The following is a 21861-nucleotide window of genomic DNA, read 5'->3' on the forward strand; positions in this document are numbered from 1 at the left end:
CTGCAGCCCCAGAAGACATCTTGATGTCAGCTTTTGGCTACTTTGAGCAAAGAACCCAGTTGTACCATGTCCATACTTATGACCTAAATAACTCTGAGTTGACAAATGGGTGTTGTCTTAAGCTGTTAAATTATGGCAATTTATTACATTGCAATAGAAAACTAATACAGATTTTGGTACCCAAAAGCCAGGTGCTACTGTAACAAATACCTGAAAATATGGAAGGGCTTTAGAATTAAGCAGTGAGAAGAAGCTGGACGTTTGAGAACAGTGTTGAGAAGCCTGCCAGGGAAAGCCTCAATTGCCTTGAACACACTGCTAGTAGATATCTGAATGTTGAAAATGCTACTGATGAGGGTTCAGGAGGAGAAGAATATATTATTGAACATGGGAGCAGGCAGGTTGGATCCTTCTTCTATAGTGGTGGAAACTGTGTCCTACAGTTATGTAGAAAGCTGAATTTATATGTGATGAACCTGGATACAGAGCTAAGAAGATCTACAAGCAAGTGATTGAAGATTCTGCCTGATTTGTGGCTTATAGTAAAATGAGAGAGGAAAGATGAGAGATTGAGGGAAGAACTGTTAAACTAAGAAATTCACTGTCTGGAAGCATATTCCAGAGAAAAGGCTGACCCTTTTGCTGGAACTTCAAAAAGCCTTTTGCTGAAACTTCTAAAGATCAAAAGGTCAGAGTATTCATTCACAAGACATTAAGAGCTTGCCCTACGGAGCATCTCAATCAAACCAGAAGGCCTCGAGGAAGCGCGAGAGTATTATTCCTAAACCCCCTCAACAGAAGGCCAGAACAGAAAAGCCATTATTTCAAAAATCTGTGGATGTTGCCTTTATCTAATAGAATAAATGCCCTATGAAACCACACAAGGTCCACAAAATTCTTGAGAATATTATGTCAGCAGAAACATTTCCCGCTTGGAGGACAAGAAACAGAAAGTGTGTGAAATAAAAAGAGGCTTTTGAATGCTCAGAATTTTATAGGAAGGTTGATAAAAATACACAGCCCCACTGTGGATAAACTGAGATGACTCAGAGGACAGAAACCAAAACCCAAAGGTATAACCAAGTCCCAGGAGGCAAAATCAAGAGCCATGGAGGATTGGCCCTAGGCCTAGAAACCTAATCAAGGAGGTCTGGCTGGATTGTCCAGCAGGATTACAAAATTACTTTAAGATTCTTACTTTATTTTACTTTGATCTTAATATTTGTGTTTATTTTTGGTTCTATTTTGAGCAGGAATGCCTGTAATTATTATCCTATGCCTGCCCCATGATGATTGTTTGTTGGGAGTGTTTGGGGCACATAACATGTTTCTTTAGTTTCAAAAGTTCAAAGATGTAGAGGAATTGCGCCCACGACCTTCATTTAATGGGTTACTCATTGCCACTTGATTTAAATGATTTGGATGAGGAAATTTGGGACTCTGAACTGAGGCTGTAATGAGATGAGATCTTTGGTCACCTTGGGAAGTGGACGGGGAAGATATAGACTGGACTAAAAGTGTGCAACACCTTAAGGATAGAACAAGTGGTATATTCCTTAGGTAACAGGAAATCAGAAATAACTCATTAATTTTAAAAAGTGATAAAGTTCAAGAAATGCCTAAAATAAAAGCCTCTGCCTCTGTAATGTAAGATTTTTTTAAAAAAATTAGTGTGTGAAATGAGGCATCACTCAGAAAATGAAAAAAAATTACTGTGAAATAAGCTTGATCTCAAAGAGATTTAGCTTCTTGTCAGGGATGACCCTACAGATTTAAAGGTTCTATAAAGTAGGATGTAAAGATTTTTCATCATTAATCATTTTAGAATTTGCATTTTGGTTGGAAATATTCATTGAGCTCTTTGATGTCTCAGAAATTATAAGCTTTCTTCCCTTTATGTCAAGAATGGTTGTGTAAATACTCTCATGTTTGTATTTATTTATTCCTTACAGATTTAAGGCAAGTGCCTCATCAGTATTGCATATGTGATAGTATTTTAAAGTATAAATTATAAAAACCTTAATTTCCCCCAATTACCTTTATTTTAACTGTAAAGGATGCCATTTCTCCCAGAGTATTATTGTATCATGCATTCAACTATAATGAGGCCACTTTTAATTTTGTTTAACAAATTCCAGAGTTGTATGTTTTATGCTCCCAAAAACCTTGTCACAGTTTCTTTAGCAGATTATGACCTCCTGCACTGTAACTGATGACAGTATATCCTGGATTTATAATGTGAATAAATCTTCTAGACTCTCTGTTGACTGTGGAGTTTTCTGAATTTTAGCAGAAGCATTGAACCATAGTCCCACCAATTAATGAGAAATCAGTTGCAGTAATAGAGCATTTTCACAGAAATTTTGGCACAGGCCTGAGCGATCTAGAAACCGTGTCATATGAGGAATGACTAGAGAAATTAGGGACATTTAATCAGGTGGAAATGATGCCTACTTAGCATTCACTAAAGGGGCTGGTAGCAATGGGAGAACATTAAATACAAATCACTATTTGGAAGTCATACCTAAAACCTTGATTTTTTTTCCAGCAAAATAGTTTCTCCTAAATGATCTGTGAACATTTTCTAGGACCGCTAATTGATAGCCTATCAAGTATTCATTGGGCATCACAAACTTTATTGCTTGTGTAACAGCATCGGGTGAATTGATTAAAATTCCTTTCAGCACTCTCTAGGATTCTATCTTGCAGGATTTCTGATGTAAAGAAGGCCAACTCAGCTGGTACAAAAAGAAAAAAGAAAAAAATACATGACTAAAGGTGACCTATATTATTTTTGAAATAGAAACTTTGCCTAACAGAATTCAAAGCAAAAGTAAAAGCATACTATTCCAAAAAGATCCGACAGCAACTTTGGAATTCATCTGGTTCAAACTCCTAATTTTTCTAATGAGGAAACTGAGACCCAGGGAGTTGGTGTGACCTGCCTACGATCACACTAAGGTCACACTCCTAAAAGGTAAACAAGTCAACTCCAGATTCCTGGTACTTGGGCTGTGGCTCTCAGCACTGGCCTGGGCTGTGTTACAACCGCAGCTCTGTTGGTTATTTATTCCTTGCTGAATACCCTTAAATATTAGTGTATCCTTCCTCAGTTTCCCTCTATCATCTCACACAGTTAATTGACAATATTGATTTCTTCTTCTCTTCCCTATCCTTCCACGTCCTCTCCAACCTCACACTAAACACTCAAAGACCTAGCTACTTCAGTGAAATAACAATGGGCAGACAGCTGCCTGATCCCAAGTAACGTGGACTTGAGGTCTCAGGGACAAGGTAGCAATACTAAAAGGGGAAAAACTATTACTTGCTATTGTCAGAGCAGATCAGAAACCCTGATCAGAAGCCAAAAGTCATGACAACGAAAATAAAAGGGAAGAAGAAATATAAAGAGGTGATTCTGTAGGAAACCTAGGACTAAAAGATTTCTAGACACGGACAAAGCACGAAATTTTGGTGACAAACTCCCTTTCCCTTCCTTGACCTTCTGAAGCTCTGATCCTAGTCATTACATAAGAGACCCACATGCTTGCCCTAGAATATAGACACTGTCAACAAACTCTGACAGCAAACTTACATAGAAAAACACATCTCCCACAGGTTTCCAGCCCTTTCTGGAATTGTTTACTTACACTAGGGACAACAACACAAACATTAAGATGCTGTTCTCTTTTATTTAGTGGGTTTCAAAGATTTTTTATAGATTTTTCTGATGATAGCTTAAACATTTAATAGAAAACTAGTTCAAATTGCTTATCTCAACATTTGATCTTAGGATTCAGAATGAAAGAAAACTTGTTTTTAGCTGGCAGTGCATACTTCGGCTAACCCCACCAAGCACCCCCAGGCCTCTGTCAATGTATTTTTTGGTTTAAATATGTGTATCAAGTACTATGTAGGATATTAGTCTGTTTATTTTCAGATCCTTTTATCTGAGGCATTTCAATGTGTAGGGTAGTTCAGTCTATTCTTCTGTTTTCACTTTGAAATTTTATTTCCCTTCCGCTATTATACATTTTATATTCTAAATAGGAAAGTGCATTAAGTAACCATTGATTTTTTTTCACCCACTCTCCTCTGCACACTGAATACTTTTGAGAAAACATTAGGCTTCCACATGGGAATCTAGGTTAAGTATCAAAATATATTTTTTTACACAGTGAGGCTAGAGTAGGATTGATAGGGAGATGAAATATTGATGTCATTTTTTGATGATCAATTAACAGCTTGTTTTCAAAAATGTACCTGATAAAAATTTAGAGGAAATTATATCCATCCATACACAGTTGGAAGGTTGGGATATTACAACATCTATGTCAAACAAGTCCAAGGACTCCAGCATGGATATACAGTAGTCAGTAAACCCAGAAAATAAAGACACCTTGATAAAATACATTTGGTAAGGTATATTGCTAACTTATTTTATCCATGCAGGGCTCTCCTGACATAAAAGTCAGAGAGGAGCTACTTTGGTCAAATATCTATCTGTAACAAGGCCTGAAGGTGTTTTTAATCTCGAGACATATGAAGACAAAACGCCTTGTTAAAAATGACCAAACTCATGATGAGAAAATAGATGTCAACTTATGTTACTATCTGTAATTATATACTACTTATGCTAAATTATATTTAGGTTGCAATAAATATTTGAAATTTATCCTTTTTAAAGACTGACAGAAATGAGATTCTGTGTCTTTAAGTCTAAGTCTCTTTTCTGATCCTCTTCTCTTCCTCATTCTTCTGCCTACATGGCCTATGTACTGAATCACGGGATGCTCTTGTTTATACTCACTTACAGTGAATGTTGATATCCTGTATTTGGCTAACATTTCTAAATCTGGAAAGTATGTTATCTCTCTTCAAAGTTAGGTTGAGCACTAGATCCTTATCAATGGTATGTTGTATGTATTGGGAAAGCCACAAATTGGAGTGTGTAAAAACTGAAGTGTTTTATTTTAGTGGCCTTAATTTATTTTAAATATAATTTCAGAAACTGGCTGTACAAATTCCAGAGGAAGAGTGGGTTTATTTAACACTGTGGTCTTCCCATGTTAGGAGTGAGATAACACAATAAAGTCTATGTTATTATTTGTCTATTATAACACCTATTGACACATACGTGTTCCCATCTGACTTATGGTCATAGATTCACCCAGGCTGCTGTTTATTCCCAATTTAGGGCACTAATCCCTATGCCGTGGCTGCACTGCTCTCCATGCATAAAGGATATGTTTTATGAATTTGAAACCCATCAGGGTCTGGGTACCTTTCACATTAACACTTTGGAAGGCACCACTTTAGCTCTATGAGCATTCTTAATGTGTGGTCACACCAAGTGTATCCTGAATAATTTCCTATCTCCTTCCTCAAGAAATCTTCATGTGGTGTGGCAGGGGCAGGCTGCAAATCTACTTCTTGAGGAAATGCCACATACTAAGCTGTTTACATTCTCTCTCATCCTTCTCTCATTTTCTCCCAGAGAAACTCCATCTGATCTGGGGAGAGAGATAAGGTGGGTAGTCTGTTTTCTCATCCTTTCTTTCAGAGTTATCACTTGTAGCATGTGATATCTGAGTTCTTGAGAGTTTAGGCTTTTGAATAACTGAGGACTGGATTTTGGTTATCCTATAGAATTTTACTTTTTAAAATGCTGTATTGTTCCTCCAAAGGGGGGAGTACAAAGGGTACAAGAAAATCTGAGGAAAACTCTTTGGTAAATATTTCAAATACCAGCCTTGGTATTTGCTTTCCTCTAAAATGGTTTGCACACATCCTGCTGTGCCTTCCAGCACTATGTGAATTTCTCCTCCAGTTGCCTCTGTCTTCTACACAAACTGTAACAACAGGAGGGAACGTTACTTTCCCTACAAAAGAGCTGATTTTAAATTTTCTGTTTATGACATTACTGGCTCCCCTATTGAGAAGAAATATGGATGCCATGACACATACTGAGCTATGTCATTAGACGTTTTCCACTCTGCCACACCTCCATCCTGCTGGCTTTGGTAGCCCAGCAGTATAATCGTGTAATAAAACTATACTCAATATTTTATGAGCTTCAGAAGCATATAATAAACTCTTAAGTGCTATTGATATATGTAATGCCAAGCAATCAGTACAGATCAAAGAATCAGCTAGTTTAGCAGGATGAGATCCAATTTGAGCTGCTGTCATTGAGGAAGGGTCATGTTTAGTGGTTCAATATCAAGAGTATTACAGTAATTGACTGTTCTATTGAGTATAGTCCAGATGTTAATACTACATTGCAGTAGAGTAACATATTTAGTAAGTAAATGACACAACCTCAATCTTGGCTTAAAGGACAGTAGCTGAATTTGCTGCAAGGCCGACATATAACATGAACACTAGAGACTCTATGTCCATAATACATAAACCTTATGACTGCTAGTAATTAATTAAACTGAAGAATTATTGTCTTCTACAACAGATCCTTCCTGAACCTTAACTGAAATATGTTGTCTGATTAGAAAAAAAAGTTAAAATGAAATTAACAAGTATATAGTTAAATTTTAAAAAGCAGGACAAGCATCATATGAGAAGTAATTTTTTAACGTGTTATGAAAGGTAAGTTGACTGTTCACGTTCAGTTGGAGAGATCCAAAAGTCTTCATGGAGAAGTTGTCACCTAAGACAAGTTTTAGAAGATGACTAAGACTATAAATAGCAGACATCATGCATAAAAGTAAGAAAATATTAACGTGAGTAAGATGGAGAATAACATGACTAAATAAGAAAGATATGGGGGATATCCAACAAGTAGGTTTGATCTATGTGACTGGAGCATAGGGTAATTAAGAGCAGAAGATTAACTAAAAATGGATCTGGAATTGGTAGGTGCACAAACACTATGGCACATATATACCTATGTGACAAACCTGCATGTTCTGCCCATGTATCCCAGAACTTAAAGTTAAATTTTAAAAAAGAACTAACCACGACCCCCCCAAAAAATATTGGGTCTGAAGCCAGATACTGAAAGTCCTGTCATACCAAGTTAAGGAGATCTACCAAAGTTGTTAGGCAATAAGAAGCTACTGAGGGAATCAAACTATGTTGACTGTGTTTTCTGCAATTTTTCTGCATTAAGAATAAGCTGTCACATATAAAAATTAACTCTTACTCTTTTTTCTTGATCCTTTTTTCTATGTCTATTTTTAAATCTAGGTTCCCAATATTAATCCTTGTATTTCACTCACCTCTGCCACATAAACACACAGACACACGTACGAATGATCATGTGTCCACACACCCTGGCAGACTCCTTTCCAAGCTGACTTACTGCTTGTTGTTTTATTATTGCCTATGTGTATTTTTTTTTCTACCATGAAAATATATGCAATCGTTTTAGATTAAAATTATGATGATTTCTGGTCAATTTTTTGAGAAGCCCAACTTCCATTCACTACATTTTTTTCTTTTGCTGTTTATATCACAGAGGCTAAAAAAAGAAAAAATAAATACTCACTCTGTCAGATCTTCTTGCAATGGAGAGCTGTCCTGTGAGAGCCATCTTGGTGCAGGAACACAAATCTTTTTTGGTGGCTTCTGGGAAAGCTCTTGCCCAGGCACAAGAGCTGAATTAGTATCATTAGCACCACTTCTTTCCTCTGTCTTCTTCCTGAAATGTGAACATGATGCTTGTAACTGAGGATAGTGAGGACACCAAGGGGATTTCAGAAATGTTGGTTTTGATATCTTTGAGCTATTGAACTAATCCTAACAGACTATCTACATATATCTGATTATACGAGAAAAGTAAACCTGAAGTTGCTTAATCCACTGTTAGTATACTTGCTGCCAAAACAATGCTCCTATTATATGATGTTTATTTACTTTACATAAATCTTGACTTTACATAAATCTATAGAGTCTGTTTAAGTCAAATAACTTATTTGCCGCAGTCCACATAGGCTGAGTCTCACTTGTTTCATTTATAAAATGAGGAAAATATCACCTACTAAGAAGAATTATCAGAACTAAGGGCAATAAAACATCTAATACAGGATTTAAAAAGACATCTACCACAAGGCCTGGCCCAGAGCAGTCAACCAATAAATACATGAAAATAAATGAATAGATGAATAAGATATTTATACCTCTGAGAAGCTCATTTGAATGGTATTAAATTTTTATTGGGTTGATTGCTTAGATGTATCTTTGGACAATCTTTTTGGTGATCTTTTCCTGCTATTAGAAGAAAGTTGAATATCAAAGAATATTTGCAAACAGTCCAAATACAGATTTGGAGGTCAGTATTATGTCTATAGTTAAGGTAAATGATTGAGACAGCATTTTGGGTTTGGTGTCTCTACCTTGAAGCAGAACTTGATACTAAATCAATCTTGGTGATCAATAGGTGACAAATATCATATTCAAGTTTAATGCTGATGTGATTTCACAATGTTTGGAAGCTTGCTAATGAAACCTTTTGACTTCTGTGACCCAAGATTATATTCCTTCTTTATTTGTGAATGGCTTAAACACTTACTATACAGATAGTTGGATATACTAAAAGCTCTCAACATTGTATAGGAACTACAGAATACTGTTTGTCAAGAACTCTTGCTATATTATGATTCCACTCAATACCATTGAGCTTTAGCATGATGCTGACTGATACTAAAAAATATTTATTAATTTAGCGCTTAAACAGCAAAGAAGCAGCCATTGTATGAAGAGGAATACTCACATTTAGTCACTGTCAAATCAATATCACCCTCAAGAATTTGATACATGAGCAGAAGATAATATCCAACTCCTAGATGAAGAGGGGGTGTAGCAAACAAAGTCAGATCAAAAGAGGTTGAAGAGTATGTAGGTTGGAGCTGGCAGCTTGGGGACTGATCATATCAATCTTCAGCATCTTCTTGTGAGATTATTCTGTGACAATTGGATTTGTATGCAGATTCTTACAAAACTTTGTTTAGAATTTTTGAAACTGATTTTGTTTTGAATCGCAAAAGTTGGCTACAAGGTCTTGTATTTAATTACATCAAAATATTTTCCTTTATAAATGATTCCTACCCAGAACTCCTGCTGAACATGTAGAAAGTCAGAAGAAATTTTACAGAGAGCTCTTTATAAATTTATAAATTAAAAATTTTAAAAATTTTTCTCCAGTAAAAGTAAAATTTTTCCTAAATTTCCCAAAAATATTTTTTTATTAAACGATAAACAAGTATTTCAAACCATACTGAAGATAGTGGCTTTTCACGTCAAATTTTGCCAGATAAATTAAGATAGAGCTGGGCACAGTGTCTCACTCCAGTAATCTCAACAGTTTGGGAGGCCGAGATGGGTGGATCACTAGAGGTCAGGAGTTTGAGACCAGCCTGACTAAATGGTGAAACTCCGTCTTTACTACAAATACAAAAATTAGCCAGGAGTGGTGGCACAGGCCTGTAATCCTAGCGACTCGGGAAGCTAAGGCAGAAGAATCATCTGAACCCAGGAAGCAGAGGTTGTGGTGAGCTGAGATTGTGCCATTGCACTCCAGCCTGGGCAACAAGAGCAAAACTCCATCTCAAAAAGAAAATAAAAATAAATAAAAAATAAAAACAAAAAATAAAAAATAAATGAAGAAAGAATAAGTTAATCACAATGGCAATACCTTTGGTGTATGTCTTCACAGTCAAGGAGCACTTCACTGACACTAAGAAGGGGATGAAAAAAAGAAAAAAGCACATTTGTGTTTATGGAAACTTAACAAAGGTAATTAAGGTAAGGATTGAGATTATATCATTCTGAATTAGAGGTGGGCCCTAAATTCAATGAGAGAAGCCATAGAAGTGACAGAAAAAGTTACACAGAGACAAAAAAAATGGAGGTCATGTGAAGACAGTTGCAGAGACTGAAATTATGCCGGCAACAAGCCGAGAAATGCCAGGAGCCACTGGAAGCAGAAAGAGGCAAACGAACCACCTACTAGAGCTTTTGGAGAGAGTATCACCTTGCTAACATCTTGATTTTGGACTTCTGACCTTCAGAACTATTAAAGAATAAATTTCTGTTGTTTTAAGTCATCAAGTTTGTGGTCGATTGTTGCAGCAGCTCTAGGAAGTAAATATAAGTATGTTCCACCCTCTGAGACTTCTTATGCTTTGAAAGCTACAAAGTTCAGATACTCATTTTTCCAACATTCCTCAGACAGGGCTTAGGCCAAAGGTCTAGGTTCTGTCACAGATTTAGTTATCTATTGCTAAATACCAGTAGCCACACTCTTGGTGGCTTAAAAAACACACACTTTTAATTTCATAATTTCTGAGGGTCAGCAGTCTGAGCAGCACTTAACTGGGTGGATGCTCTGTCTTGGGGTCTCATAACACCTCAAATTGTCATCCAGGGTTGTCAACTGAGGTAGGTTCTGTTTCCACGTTTATGTGGTTATTGGCAGCATTCAATTCCCTAAGGATTCTGGCCTGGGGGCGTCAGTTTTTGCTGGCTGTTCATCTGATGCTACCCTCAGCTTCTTGATAGGTGGTCGTTTTCAGCATGGCTGCCTGTTTCCTCAAAGTCAGTAAGGAAAAGTGTGTCTTTGGAAAAGCAGTATTACAATCTTATGTAACATAATAGCATAGCTTCCAATCACTGTTTTCTATTACTTACAAGCAAGTCTCAGGCTCTGCCCACACCCAAGGAGAGGGGATTACACAAAGGCCCTAGGAGGTAGGTATCGTAGGAGCCACCTTAGAGTCTGTCCACACAGTAAGTTGGACCCATCGTACTTTAAATGGGGAAATGGTGACATAGAGAATTAGGAAGAGTGAGGAATCCATTCTGGAGTCACTAGCGATGGTGGCGGCAGTATTCTGCTCCCGGGACATCGGTCTCCAGGGTCCAATACCTGCATTTTACTGGCAAAATACCAGTACTAGTAGGCGGTGCTACTGAGACTTGAGTTCATGGGGAGGAGCTGCTGTCATCAAACTAGTTCTAAAGCATGATTTTGGCTATGGTTTTGGCTACAAAACCTCTCTTGCTTCTACTCATTTTACTCATCTGTTTCTTAACCTTCCCAATGATTTTGTGACCTACCTGAAAACTTTCTAATACATTCATTTTATGCTTTAATCAACTACCCTCGGTTTCTATTGTGTGTAATCAAGAACCCTCACTGATACACTTAATAAACTAAAGATTGCTTTCTAGGATTCCAGTCTGCCTACCTACACCTCTCCTGCCTTTCCTTACTATAAACAATAGAGACTACAATCATTAAACTTGGATGTAAACATAATCTTATTTCTCTCTAAAAGAGCCTCCGTGACTCCTCAATTAGGTTAAGTATTCCAGCTATATGTTTCTATAGCATTTCCCCTTCATACCAGTTATTACGCCTGACTGTCATTATTTTTCAAATAAAGTCTTCCCAAGTAAACTCAAAGTCTCTTTTCTCCACAGCCTTCATTAACCTCTAAGTCAGTGCTGTTAGATAAATAGAGTTTAAGTGCTAAAATAATAAAGGTATAAGTGAAATCTTATTACTATGTTCTCTACAGTCCCAGTCCCACCTAGTAATCAATTGTGTCTAACATTGGATAGCTCTATTTGTCAAAAGTGTAGAGTTAACCTTTGCTGTCATTATTTTGAATTTTTATTCTGAAAATACTGGTTGCAAAATTCATTCATGCTAAGAATTCACATTTCCTCAATTCAGTGTCAGAAAGCAGAAGTATTATGTCATCTTTTGGTCTACCTAGATTCCTTATACCATGTTCTAAAACTTTATGATATTTATACAATAGCAGATGAAATTCTTAGTGGATGTTTGCAACCAAGTTTATCTGTTTTATTGCCATATATTCACTACACTTTCAATATTCTTTTTTTCTTCCCTTCACATATTCTTTGCTGATCTACTAGATCACCACGTTCTCTCAGCATAGCTTTGTTTATATCTTTCCTTTCATTCCAATGCTCCCTTCCTCCTTCTACAAATATTGAAATGCTACTCATCCAACGAAAGTATAATGCTTTCTGCTACCATTTCCCTGCCAAGCCCAAAGTGACATTTTCCTACTTCAAACTCTCACACTTATTATTTTATAACTTCTGTAATAATTACGTATGTCTTATCTCTTTTAGTACAATATAAGTTCCTTGAGTATAATGTATGACTGATTCATCTTTACATTCTCTGATTACTTTATATATACCAGGCATGCTGTAAATACCTGACTGATCTTACAGTGAGGAGAATATAGGATGGAATGGATATAAGAGCAAGCCCATTAAAGACTACCTGTGAATATTAATCATCTTCCAGACAAAAGATGCTGAGTTCTCTAAATTGCTTCATGTGAAATGTAACACAAAACCACACGTGAGTATAACCTAAAAGAATTGTGTAATCCAAATAATACCATGCATAAAAACCTTGTAGAATTAATCACCTCCCTCAGCTTCTGTAGTATTCATTAATGGGACTGTGTGCCAAATATTTTTGGATTTGTTCCATCTATCTTCCAGGCACAGGCACAATTTGGGATTGTGTGGAGTTATGTGACTTGTTAAATGAGTGTGAGTGAGAGTGACATCTGCCAATCCAAAGCCATAGAATTTATAGCCTAATGAGATTTTAAGAGACCTTCTTGCACTTGGGCATGGTGACTTACTGCATTTGAGATGATGCCACCCCACATTCTGGGTCCCTGACACACTATGATGAAGAGAGCTTTTTGCTAATCTAAAATGTGCATTTAGCATGAACGAGAAATAAAACCATGTATTGTAAGTGACTGAGAAACAAAGTTATTTGTTACAATAGTGTAAGCCTACTTATTCTAACTGATGATATGTTTATTTTCTTTACCATTCAGGAAGCCTGGAGATGTTTAATAATATAGTACGCTTATGATTTTTAATTTCTCACTATTCTTTGCTTCACATTTCCTGTCACCAACTGTTTAGAACATCAGCCATAATTTATGCACGTGCAAAAGGAAGTTAAAATTATTGATGGGAAAAATTAGCTGTTATGAATTGGATATGGAGAATGATTTATTCAATAAAAATATAGGAGTATAATAGAATAAATTCTTTTAGAAAAGAAGTAAAGGATTAAACTTTAAATGTAGAACGTCATTAATATTATACTACTCTCAAATTCCTATGGACTTTTGTTGTTTATTTTGAGAATTATCTATAAAAGAAAGACAAGATGATGAATGCAACTGATAAAATGTGTGGGTTTTAGGCTATGATTATAAAGGTAACTTTTTCTATGGTAAAAATCTGAATTTTTATTAGATGAGCATGTTCATAGAGAAAATTTATATTAATATACAAATATATTATTATACCTTTTAAAGAAGAGTGTTACATTTGTCACATGTTACCCCAAATTTTAATGAATTATTTTTCTTTTATGGAAGATCTAAATTTTAGAGATACGTTACTTGCCATAGGACACAATTGCAAGCAATAAAAGTTTAAAAAATAATATGGTCTGCCCACTTAGTCTTGGAGGAACTATTTTAACCATCTGATGGCCAAGAAGCAATTTTAGCATAATAAGCTTTTTCTATAGAAGATTACCGTAGGAATTGTAGCCTAGAGGATCCTTAATTATGATGAATTAAGAATTCAAAATAATTATGATGTTATTTTAGCTCACTATGACTTTTGAGGTGTTAGGAAACTTCTTTACATGTCTAAGAAGGACCATATATGACAATGGTAAACTATGGAGAGGCCGGTAAACAAGCCATCATGGCCTTATGGGAGCCATGAGGAAGGACAGAGTGAGGGCTCATCTTAGAACATGCAAGGGCAAGAGTAGTTGAGGTGAAACAGTGAAAGTTTTCACAACTATTGTTGTTTTCCAGGCATACAGGGCTCAAGATAAAGTTTATCATCATCAATCCCAAGTCCAAGTTTCAGTCGGGACACAGAAATCACTCTAAGTATTTTTTAACGAACAGAGATTTCACATAGGGAATTAATTGCTTACAAAATCTTTGAGAGAACTAAAGATGCAAAGGTCAGGGGTAACTTTTGCTAGCTTTTAGGTTCACCACTACAGGAATAGTGTGGAAAACCAGGTAGCAACCAGGGTCTGCTAACCAGGACAAGGAACTCCAGAAAACTATTATTAACGATCGCAGCAAAACCTCTACAGAAATTTCACATCTGCTGAAGCCCATGGCATTTGCCTAGCACTGCCAAAGGAAAAAATAATGTCTTCTTGTCTCCCTTCCACCTTCAAAATCATGCTCCAGTGGACTTTGTTGTTAGAACATAAATTGTATTCTATTCCACAGAGTCAAGAGAATCTAGAGAATGTGGTTTCTAAATTCCCAGCCCCTACAAAACAGAAGAAACCTTAGAAGGGTTTTGCTGCTTGCAAAATGAATTTAAACCTGCACGCTTATTTCTATTCTCTTAATAAAGACTTTGAAGGGATTAATTTATGATACCTGCAATGTTTCTCAGATTTCCTTGGACCATCTCAAATCATTCATACCTGTGTTTCTCCCTCACTTTTCAGTTGCCCTGCTCCCAAACACCTTCACTCTCGTCCACTTTTCTTTTTCTCTTTGACCTACTCCCTTCCCTTCATCCCTTTATGCTACTCAACTTAAAAATGAAAAGCAAGGCCGGGCGCGGTGGCTCACGCCCGTAATCCCAGCACTTTGGGAGGCTGAGGTGGGCGGATCACGAGGTCAGGAGATCAAGACCATCCTGGCTAACACGCTGAAACCCCGTCTCTACTAAAAATACAAAAAATTCTCCGGGCGTGGTGGCGGCACCTGTAGTCCCAGCTACTCGGGAGGCTGAGGCAGGAGAATGGCGTGAACCCGGGAGGCGGAGCTTGCAGTGAGCCGAGATCGCGCCACTGTACTCCAGCCTGGGCGACAGAGCGAGACTCCGTCTCAAAAAAAAAAAAAAAAAGCAAAAAAATGAACAACAACAACAACGAAAACATTGAGAAAGCTTTGGATTTCCCATTCGATGTAAAATTCAGGCTTTTAAGCAATTGTATGTAAATTTCCTAAGCCCACTGAATGTGCTTGTCTTTTAAGTTCTTAGGTGTTTATGAGATCCTGGTCACTCTGTATATCTAATCAAAACTGACTTTTTTTTTTTTTTTATAGGACCTGATTCCTTTCTTTTGTTTACTCACAATAGCACTCTTGAAAGCCACTATCAGCACAAAATGTTTGCCCTGACTGGGTAAGGGATACGTAACAGCATCACATGGCAAAGGTAAGATTAGATATTTAACACTTCATTTTATTTGGCGCACCCATACCACTGAGAACTTCTTTCTCTTGTCCTTCTCTTTCCCTGTTTTCGCCTTCCTTTCTTCCCAACTCCTAATCACTCTTCGTTTCTTATGCAGAACGTAAGTTTCATGATCTCCTTTTACACTACGGTAGGTGCAGGGAGATAAGGAGCATCTCACTTTCCCTTCCCAAGGAGACCTATGAAGAAGTATTTTATTAAATGAAAAATCATCTACTCTGAAGAGCAGTTATGTCATTTTCATAGGGACAGAAGTAGTGGCCAATATTGTTATTCTAAATGGAGCAATTTATTTTGTACTATGCTATTCAAAGAAAGACCAGTGCTTTCATTCTCAGTTCTTAACCTCATAAAAAGGTGAACTGTATAATTTGTACAGAAGCAAGCTGAAAACCAGAATGCACAGAGAAACAGACTATGGTTATTACTAGTTTGATAATCTGGCATAGAACCCAGAGCAACACAGGCTTCCTTAGTGAAGGCTTCAGTGATGTTTGAATGAGGAGAGGAATTGCAATCCTCCCTTCCTGCGCCATGGCTGAATTATTTCTACGGAGAAATGGTGGGTGAAGTGGATAAGGGTGCAGAGCCTGGACTCTGCCTGCCTGAATTTGAATCTTTTCACTGGTACTTAATTGTCATGCAATCTAGAAAATCTGGATGTAGGACAACTTTGCTAACATTTCTAAGACTCTGTCTCATGGAAAAGAGATGTAACACAGACAAAAATATTCCCTCCCTCATAGCCGTTGAAAGGATTAAATAAGGGCTATGTGTAAAGCATTTGACAATACACACACAGATAAGTGCATTAATGCACACATGCTTTTATAAAACACAAGTTACCAAAACAAAAAACCTCACTGTCATTCCAGGCTCCTTTCTCCACTCAGCCTCCATATCCAATTGTTCACAGCATTTAGCCAATTATACCTTTTAAATATCTTCCAAATCTTTTTCCTCCCTACTTTAGTTTAAACCCTCAAAAACATCTCCTGCCTATACGGTGGCAATCACATCTGAACTCATTTTTATTATGACGATTGTGTCATACCCCCATCCCCCCCACATTCCCATTGATTACTTACACCACAGCCAGTGTTCTTACTGTACAGAAAATGTGACGTCTAACTCTAATTTAAATGCCTTCACTGTTTCTGAAATACCTACAGAGTAAACTCAATATATTTTAGTAAATATGAACCTTATCATCCAAATTTGCCAACATCTACAACAGTGAGTATCAAACTCCAGAGTGTATCAGGCTTTCCAGGGATATTGCAAAAAATGCAAATTTTAGATCCTTACCCCATGAACAGCCTCATACGCTAAGTCTCAATTAAGACCATCAGTCTGAATTTTATCAGTTAATCCAGGAAAGTCTGAAGCAAGATTCCTGTGGTCATCCCATGAGACCTGTGGCTTCACTGTGTAGCCACATAGCCACCCATTTCTTCACTACACCCACTCTCTGTCTGCTCTATACAACCAGTGGGTCTTCAAATACAATATAGTTTAAATGTCTTCATGCCTCTACTACTATTTCTACTTCTTGGAAAGTCCCCCCACCCATTCTGTCTGGCTAATTCTCATTCATCTTTCAGCATTTCATTCAAGGTCACTTCTATGTGAGGATATCCCTAGCCGTCTCATGGGGCTGGCTATCTTCTGCATTTCAGTAAGCTCTTGTACTAACCTCTACTTGTACTTGTTGCATTGAGTTACAAGGAAATTTTAAATGTTATTCCTCCCTACTAGACTATGACATTATGGCATGCAGGGAAAACTTCCTACTTATTTTTGTGTTGCCATTATTCAGCACCTGGCACATGCTAGGTGCCCAACAAATAATTATTTGTTAGCTGAATGAATAAACTAATAAATATTAGAAAGTCACTTACTTGGGATTATTTAAAAATTGAGGTCACCTCCACATGACAAGATATTTCTTCCACAAGCTTTCTGCTCTTATTCGAACAACCATCATTGGCTACCATCTCAAATCTTTACAAGACTAAGAGCTAAATGTTATTAACTTTATACTTAAAACATTTGGCAAAATTGAAGGCTGTTTTCTATTTATTTGATTAGTTGGTTTAACTGAATAAGAAATTACAAGACTCTGATGAGATAGAAAGTGGAAAGGTGTTTTACTTTTCCTTTATTCCCTTTTAAATACAATGGCTGGAATAACCCAGGTGTCACCTGAAATGTTGATGACTTTGCCTGAAAGTGGAATCCTCTAATTGCACCTGCAGCTGGTGCAATTCAGTTGACTGTGGGAGTGGATGATCTATAGGTTTACCTGACAACTTGTAGCCAAGCTCTGTCTGCACAATAGAGTGACCATTTAAACAAGGGCTAACATTCTTTCCAACTTTTTACATTTTCACTGAAAGGAGATATTAAAGACTAAGAGTGTTGAACTTTACCTGAGTTTTGTGCTCCTAGAAAACAGCAATGATTAAGAAATCCTTCTACCCTTTTGTATTTTAGGAAATTGCTTATTACAAAGAACCATCCTTTCTCATATGATTTATGTAAGACTCCCAGGTGACCTCCTTGTTTTTCTACGACAAAGCCACATGCAGATCCTCCAAATGTTCATTATTTGTCTTCTAAATGATTAGCTAAAGTGTTTGCCCCCACTCACCAATCTGGAAAAAATGCCTGCTAATTTGACTCGCCGTAACTGTCTACAGGCTTCTCTGCTTCCTTAGGCTCCCTAATTGGGCCCAACCTGGAGCTTAATAAGCAAGCACTGAGAGCTTATTTATGCCTTAGAACATGGAAAAACTCCATTTAAAACCCCTTCTCAGGATTCAGCTGGTTGTTAGAATGACATGTCTGCTCAGCTATCCACTCATGTCTACCTGCTTATCCAGCTTCCCATACTCATGCACCAAGGCATCAGGGTAGATAAAGAGGTAAGTCATGATTTTCTTGTCAAAAGGCACTGGTCTGCAATAATTTCTACTTTAGAATCATCATAGAATAGTCTTTATGACAATTTATTAAGTGCAGAGGGATGAGAAGAGTAAAAACGCGCTGAGCATACACTGAGTAGGGTTGCTCCTACGGGCTGAAGAGTGTGCTAGGATTTTACTTCTCAATGAAATTGGAGGAAACCAGAATTAAAAGGTAACTAATAATGTATTTCTTAAATAAGGTAACCATGGATCAAGTTTGAGATTTAGTGGTGGGAACCAGTAAACACACAAAAGTAGATTACCAATTATCAGACTTTTCTTAATTTTAATAGGTAGAAGCGCAAGGCATTAGGCACTTCAATTTCTGGGCATATTACCCTAGGAATTGCAGAGAGAAAAATGCAGAAAATTATAGAGGAGAATTGTCTAATTCAAATGTCACGCCGGCTTTTAAAAAATTGATTTACTTACCTTAAGTTGGGCCCTGGCACAGAGCTGGAGGCACTGAAAGATTTTTGTGTGAAGGGTAAAATCTTAGGCAGCTCTACTTAGCATGATTGATTGTTTTTTTTCTCAATTGCATGATCCTCAATTAGAGTTCTTTATCCAGGTTATTTGTTAATTGAGATATCACTGTACAAGGCAGCATGGCATGCAATATATTTATTTCAAAAATGGCATTGTTCTTTGGCTTGAAATGCTACTACATAATACCAGAATGTTTAGGTTTTGTACGTTTACGAATTGAATGTTTTATTATGTCCCAATTCTAAGCATGCTATAGAAATCATTATCTTTTGCCTGGGTAGTCTAATCACATTGCTAAGAAATATAGATGTGATTCTAAAGAGTTAGTATAGTAATTGCTTCAAGGGTTTTTTTTCCTATATGAAAGTAAAGGTGCTTATATAGCTGTAAGTATATAACTATAAAATCTAAAAATTTTGAGGGAATCCAGTGTTTGATTTTGTTTAACTTTTGCAAAAGAATGTTTCTTTGCCTATCTTCACCAACATCACTTTATCACTTTTATTGTCCATTTTTTTTTAATATTTCATCTATAGGTTTATTATATTATTTCCCCCACAAATTTAAACTTACCTCTCTGGTATTTTTTTTATTATTATTATATTTTAAGTTCTAGGGTACATGTGCACAACGTGCAGGTTTGTTACATATGTATACATGTGCCATGCTGGTGTGCTGCACTCATTAGCTCGTCATTTGGCATTAGGTATATCTCCTAATGCTGTCCCTCCCCCCTCCCCCCACCCCACAACAGTCCCCAGAGTGTGATGTTCCCCTTCATGTGTCCATGTGTTCTCATTGTTCAATTCCCACCTATGAGTTAGAACATGCGGTGTTTGGTTTTTTGTCCTTGCGATAGTTTGCTGAGAATGATGGTTTCCAGTTTCATCCATGTCCCTACAAAGGACATGAACTCATCATTTTTTATGGCTGCATAGTATTCCATGGTGTATATGTGCCACATTTTCTTTTTTTTTTATTATTATTATACTTTAGGTTTTAGGGTACATGTGCACAATGTGCAGGTTTGTTACATATGTATCCATGTGCCATGTTGATTTCCTGCACCCATTAACTCGTCATTTAGCATTAGGTATATCTCCTAATGCTGTCCCTCCCCCCTCCCCCCACCCCACAACAGTCCCCAGAGTGTGATGTTCCCCTTCATGTGTCCATGTGTTCTCATTGTTCAATTCCCACCTATGAGTTAGAACATGCGGTGTTTGGTTTTTTGTCCTTGCGATAGTTTGCTGAGAATGATGGTTTCCAGTTTCATCCATGTCCCTACAAAGGACATGAACTCATCATTTTTTATGGCTGCATAGTATTCCATGGTGTATATGTGCCACATTTTCTTTTTTTTTTTATTATTATTATACTTTAGGTTTTAGGGTACATGTGCACAATGTGCAGGTTTGTTACATATGTATCCATGTGCCATGTTGATTTCCTGCACCCATTAACTCGTCATTTAGCATTAGGTATATCTCCTAATGCTGTCCCTCCCCCCTCCCCCCACCCCACAACAGTCCCCGGAGTGTGATGTTCCCCTTCATGTGTCCATGAGTTCTCATTGTTCAATTCCCACCTATGAGTGAGAACATGCGGTGTTTGGTTTTTTGTCCTTGCGATAGTTTACTGAGAATGATGTTTTCCAGTTTCATCCATGTCCCTACAAAGGACATTAACTCATCATTTTTTATGGCTGCATAGTATTCCATGGTGTATATGTGCCACATTTTGGGTCCTCTCTGAGCCATCTTTGTACTATCTTTCTGTTTCCCACATGGATTAATGAGTTAAAATTTTGTTCATTCTAAAAAAAAAAAAAAAAAAAAAAAAAAAAAAAGAAATATAGATGTGATTAGAAACACTTTGATATTCAATGTAACACAATGACTTTGAAAAGTGATATATATGGCTGATAATATTCTCCATCAGAGCTATCATTGTCTTAAAGAATGGAGATCGCTATCCTTATAGTAATGAGGATAGACTATTCAATAAAAATTAACAATAAAACAAGAAAATAACATTTCTCAAATTACACCATTACAACAGTGGATGACATATAAAAAATAAGAATAAAAAGAGAAGGTAATAGAAAACTGTTAGCAATTAAAATTTAACTATAAAAAGACTAGTAGTACTAGGGTAGGGGTAGAAATACTGAAAAGCCATCATTTGGCACATATGATAAATAATGCAGCATTTTACCAAGCACTCATCACTTAATCAAAAACAGAACAGTTACTTTTACACAACTATTAATATTAGAATAGCTCCAAATTCATATTAAGAGGGATTCAGAACTGCTGGGTAGAATAGTACTCCTGTTCTGCATTATGCTAATTTTATTTGGAAAGTGTTTCCTCTTAATTACATTGGCTATTGACCTATTTAAAAACTAGGAAGATTATTTTTCTTTTAAAGACAACAGTTTCTATGAAATTTTCTGGACCTAATGCACTGAAATCAAATTTGACTATTTCCAGTATAGACTACTTCTCCTCACAGAATCTTAGTCAATTTCACTTCTTCTACCCACTTCCTCGACTCTCTTTTTAAAATTCTATTTATAAAATATGGCCATGGAAGAAACAACACCATGTTTCAAAACATATTCCTGATCTTATAGAACAACACCCCACCTCACAAGGTGTTGCCTCCGACATGACACTATAGTCAATTAGTTAATGGGCCATTTCTACATCTGATAAGGCCGGCTGCAACGTGGTAATTGAGAAACAATGAATCCTGTAGTTTTAAGCCATTGCTATGCTTCTTTTTCTGTAAAATTAGTTATTTTGTCAGGAGCAATGTTTTTTAGCGTATCATACTGTAAATCAGACATTTTATGAGTCCACATATGGAAGCATTGCAAATATGGAAGCCATATTCCTATCAAGAAAGAGTGTCTGAACAGTTAAGATTAACCACTACTCACTTCATGAGAGAGAGGCTCTGATGTAATTATTCTGCTACCAGTGCCTTGGTGGTGGAGCACATACATAGTCTTCAATCCCTGATGCCACATCCACCTGGCCATTGAGCAAGTACCATGCGTTAGGTTTCCTAGGGCTGCCATAGCAAATTATCCCAAACTGAGTAGCTTAAA

This window comes from Symphalangus syndactylus, chromosome 12, assembly GCF_028878055.3.
Source record: "Symphalangus syndactylus isolate Jambi chromosome 12, NHGRI_mSymSyn1-v2.1_pri, whole genome shotgun sequence".
NCBI lineage: Eukaryota > Metazoa > Chordata > Mammalia > Primates > Hylobatidae > Symphalangus > Symphalangus syndactylus.